Raw genomic sequence first — 5,404 nt, 5'->3', positions numbered from 1 at the left:
GAGAGAGAGCAGAGAGAGAGAGAGAGAGAGCATTTTTAGTTTTTTATTAAACCTTTATTTTATAACACAAATAATGGCACACTGAGCAATTTCATAAATTAAACAGAAAATATGTCATTCTTAAAGTAAAAAATTAAATTAAATTAAAAATAAGATTCAACAAAAATGTGTTTCCCTTTCTCCACAAAACATACCGCTCCTTTGTAAACCCACTTCCCCTTAAACAAGCTCTGTTCCCAAGCTCTGTTCCCAGCTTCGGGATAAATTGTCTCATGTTCGTGTTCCGACGCTGTTCCTGTCTTGCTTCCTTGTCTGTTCCCTAATAAATGTTTGACTCCCCGTACCTGCTTCTCCTGTCCGGCGTTGGTCCTTACACAAAAGCATTAACTGCATTGTCAGAACTAGAAGCACAAGCATTTCGCTACACTCGCATTAACATCTGCTAACCATGTGTATGTGACAAATACAATTTGATTTGATTTGATTTGCAATGATGTCATGCAAAACCCTCCATTACATGTCACCAGTCCCCTTTAGTAACAGTGGCCTGTACAGTGTTCTCCATGCTGGCTTTACCTTGTCATCAACACCCTCCATTACATATCACCAGTCCCCTGTACAGTGTTCTCCATGCTGGCTTTACCTTGTCATCAACACCCTCCATTACATATCACCAGTCCCCTGTACAGTGTTCTCCATGCTGGCTTTACCTTGTCATCAACACCCTCCATTACATATCACCAGTCCCCTGTACAGTGTTCTCCATGCTGGCTTTACCTTGTCATCAACACCCTCCATTACATATCACCAGTCCCCTGTACAGTGTTCTCCATGCTGGCTTTACCTTGTCATCAACTCCCTCCATTACATATCACCAGTCCCCTGTACAGTGTTCTCCATGCTGGCTTTACCTTGTCATCAACACCCTCCATTACATATCACCAGTCCCCTGTACAGTGTTCTCCATGCTGGCTTTACCTTGTCATCAACACCCTCCATTACATGTCACCAGTCCCCTGTACAGTGTTCTCCATGCTGGCTTTACCTTGTCATCAACACCCTCCATTACATATCACCAGTCCCCTGTACAGTGTTCTCCATGCTGGCTTTACCTTGTCATCAAGGCCCTCCATTACATATCACCAGTCCCCTGTACAGTGTTCTCCATGCTGGCTTTACCTTGTCATCAACACCCTCCATTACATATCACCAGTCCCCTGTACAGTGTTCTCCATGCTGGCTTTACCTTGTCATCAAGGCCCAGTTTAATCCTGCATGTAGTGTCTTTTGTATTTTTCAATTTATCATTATTCAAAACGTTGACATCGTTACCATTCACCACATTCAAACCTCTGAAATCCAGTATTAACACCTAGTCTGTCTGACTCTGAGATATTGGGTGTAATCCCTAGTCTGTCTGACTCTGAGATATTGGGTGTAATCCCTAGTCTGTCTGACTCTGAGCTATTGGGTGTAATCCCTAGTCTGTCTGACTCTGAGATATTGGGTGTAATCCCTAGTCTGTCTGACTCTGAGATATTGGGTGTAATCCCTAGTCTGTCTGACTCTGAGATATTGGGTGTAATCCCTAGTCTGTCTGACTCTGAGATATTGGGTGTAATCCCTAGTCTGTCTGACTCTGAGATATTGGGTGTAATCCCTAGTCTGTCTGACTCTGAGATATTGGGTGTAATCCCTAGTCTGTCTGACTCTGAGATATTGGGTGTAATCCCTAGTCTGTCTGACTCTGAGATATTGGGTGTAATCCTAGTCTGTCTGACTCTGAGATATTGGGTGTAATCCCTAGTCTGTCTGACTCTGAGATATTGGGTGTAATCCCTAGTCTGTCTGACTCTGAGCTATTGGGTGTAATCCCTAGTCTGTCTGACTCTGAGATATTGGGTGTAATCCCTAGTCTGTCTGACTCTGAGATATTGGGTGTAATCCCTAGTCTGTCTGACTCTGAGCTATTGGGTGTAATCCCTAGTCTGTCTGACTCTGAGATATTGGGTGTAATCCCTAGTCTGTCTGACTCTGAGATATTGGGTGTAATCCCTAGTCTGTCTGACTCTGAGATATTGGGTGTAATCCCTAGTCTGACTGACTCTGAGATATTGGGTGTAATCCCTAGTCTGTCTGACTCTGAGATATTGGGTGTAATCCCTAGTCTGTCTGACTCTGAGATATTGGGTGTAATCCCTAGTCTGTCTGACTCTGAGATATTGGGTGTAATCCTAGTCTGTCTGACTCTGAGATATTGGGTGTAATCCTAGTCTGTCTGACTCTGAGATATTGGGTGTAATCCCTAGTCTGTCTGACTCTGAGATATTGGGTGTAATCCCTAGTCTGTCTGACTCTGAGATATTGGGTGTAATCCCTAGTCTGTCTGACTCTGAGATATTGGGTGTAATCCCTAGTCTGTCTGACTCTGAGATATTGGGTGTAATCCCTAGTCTGTCTGACTCTGAGATATTGGGTGTAATCCCTAGTCTGTCTGACTCTGAGATATTGGGTGTAATCCCTAGTCTGTCTGACTCTGAGATATTGGGTGTAATCCCTAGTCTGTCTGACTCTGAGATATTGGGTGTAATCCTAGTCTGTCTGACTCTGAGCTATTGGGTGTAATCCCTAGTCTGTCTGACTCTGAGATATTGGGTGTAATCCCTAGTCTGTCTGACTCTGAGCTATTGGGTGTAATCCCTAGTCTGTCTGACTCTGAGATATTGGGTGTAATCCCTAGTCTGTCTGACTCTGAGATATTGGGTGTAATCCCTAGTCTGTCTGACTCTGAGATATTGGGTGTAATCCCTAGTCTGTCTGACTCTGAGATATTGGGTGTAATCCGTAGTCTGTCTGACTCTGAGATATTGGGTGTAATCCCTAGTCTGTCTGACTCTGAGATATTGGGTGTAATCCGTAGTCTGTCTGACTCTGAGTGTCATGTTTGTCATTTATTGTCATGTCTTGTCCCTGTGCTCCCCATGCTATTCGTTTCCCTCTGCTGGTCTTGTTTGGTTCTTTCCCTCCTTCTATCCCTCTCTCTCCCCCTCCCTCTCTCACTCTCTCGCTCTCTCTTCTCTCTGTCGTTCCGTTCCTGCTCCCAGCTGTTCCTATTCCCCTAATCATCATTTAGTCTTCCCACACCTGTTCCCGATCCTTTCCCCTGATTAGAGTCCCTATTTATTCCTTTGTGATCCGTTCCTGTCCCGTCGGTTCCTTGTATTGTATTCACCATGCTGTGATTGCGTTTCGCCCTGTCCTGTCGTGTTTTTGCCGTGATTGTGTATCACCCTGTCCTGTCGTGTTTTGTGCCTTCATCAGATGCTGCGTGTGAGCAGGTGTCTCAGTCGACTGCGGCCTGCGCCTACCCGAAGCGACCTGCAGTCTGTGGCCGCTTCTCCAGTTGTTTCCCCTCTACAAGTCTAGAGGATTTCTGTTATTCCGTTTTGGACTTTAATAAACTCTGTTTCTGTTAAGTCGCTTTTGGGTCCTCTTTCACCTGCATGACAGAAGATTATGGACATGCGTTCTCGGGGACGGGGTCACCAATACCTAGTGGATTGGGAGGGTTACGGTCCTGAGGAGAGGAGTTGGGTTCCGTCTCGGGACGTGCTGGACCGTTCGCTCATCGATGATTTCCTCCGTTGCCGCCAGGATTCCTCCTCGAGTGCGCCAGGAGGCGCTCGGTGAGTGGGGGGGTACTGTCATGTTTGTCATTTATTGTCATGTCTTGTCCCTGTGCTCCCCATGCTATTCGTTTCCCTCTGCTGGTCTTGTTTGGTTCTTTCCCTCCTTCTATCCCTCTCTCTCCCCTCCTCTCTCACTCTCTCGCTCTCTCTTCTCTCTGTCGTTCCGTTCCTGCTCCCAGCTGTTCCTATTCCCCTAATCATCATTTAGTCTTCCCACACCTGTTCCCGATCCTTTCCCCTGATTAGAGTCCCTATTTATTCCTTTGTGATCCGTTCCTGTCCCGTCGGTTCCTTGTATTGTATTCACCATGCTGTGATTGCGTTTCGCCCTGTCCTGTCGTGTTTTTGCCGTGATTGTGTATCACCCTGTCCTGTCGTGTTTTGTGCCTTCATCAGATGCTGCGTGTGAGCAGGTGTCTCAGTCGACTGCGGCCTGCGCCTACCCGAAGCGACCTGCAGTCTGTGGCCGCTTCTCCAGTTGTTTCCCCTCTACAAGTCTAGAGGATTTCTGTTATTCCGTTTTGGACTTTAATAAACTCTGTTTCTGTTAAGTCGCTTTTGGGTCCTCTTTCACCTGCATGACAGAATGTTCAGCATGTCTCTCAGAACATCATTAACTAATGCCTGAAAAACAGCTGGCGCATTGGCGAGACCGAACGGCAGAACCCGGTACTCAAAATGCCCTAACGGAGTGTTAAACGCCGTTTTCCACTCGTCCCCCTCTCTGATGCGCACGAGATGGTAAGCGTTACGAAGGTCCAACTTAGTAAAGCACCTGGCTCCCTGCAGAATCTCGAAGGCTGATGACATAAGGGGAAGCGGATAACGATTCTTAACCGTTATGTCATTCAGCCCTCGATAATCCACGCAGGGGCGCAGAGTACCGTCCTTCTTTTAACAAAAAGAACCCCGCCCCGGCCGGAGAAGAAGAAGGCACTATGGTACCGGCGTCAAGAGACACAGACAAATAATCCTCGAGAGCCTTACGTTCGGGAGCCGACAGAGAGTATAGTCTACCTCGAGGAGGAGTGGTCCCCGGAAGGAGATCAATACTACAATCATACGACCGGTGAGGAGGAAGGGAGTTGGCTCGGGACCGACTGAAGACCGTGCGCAGATCATGATATTCCTCCGGCACTCCTGTCAAATCGCCAGGTTCCTCCTGAGAAGTAGGGACAGAAGAAATGGGAGGGATGGCAGACATTAAACACTTCACATGACAAGAAACGTTCCAGGATAGGATAGAATTACTAGACCAATTAATACAAGGATTATGACATACAAGCCAGGGATGACCCAAAACAACAGGTGTAAACGGTGAACGGAAAATCAAAAAAGAAATAGTCTCACTGTGGTTACCAGATACTGTGAGAGTTAAAGGTAGTGTCTCAAATTTGATACTGGGAAGATGACTACCATCTAAGGCAAACATGGGCGTAGGCCTGTCTAACGGTCTGAAAGGAATGTCATGTTTCCGAGCCCATGCTTCGTCCATGAAACAACCCTCAGCCCCAGAGTCAATCAAAGCACTGCATGTAGCACCCGAACCGGTCCAGCGTAGATGGACCGACATAGTAGTACAAGATCTAGATGAAGGGACCTGAGTAGTAGCGCTCACCAGTAGCCCTCCGCTTACTGATGGGCTCTGGCCTCTTACTGGACATGAATTAACAAAATGTCCAGCAACTCCGCAATAGAGACACAGGCGGTTGGTG

The sequence above is a fragment of the Oncorhynchus gorbuscha genome, linkage group LG17 (assembly GCF_021184085.1).
Source record: "Oncorhynchus gorbuscha isolate QuinsamMale2020 ecotype Even-year linkage group LG17, OgorEven_v1.0, whole genome shotgun sequence".
Classification (NCBI taxonomy): domain Eukaryota; kingdom Metazoa; phylum Chordata; class Actinopteri; order Salmoniformes; family Salmonidae; genus Oncorhynchus; species Oncorhynchus gorbuscha.
The sequence above is the reverse complement of the archived record's forward strand: the minus strand, read 5'-3'. Positions refer to the sequence as shown.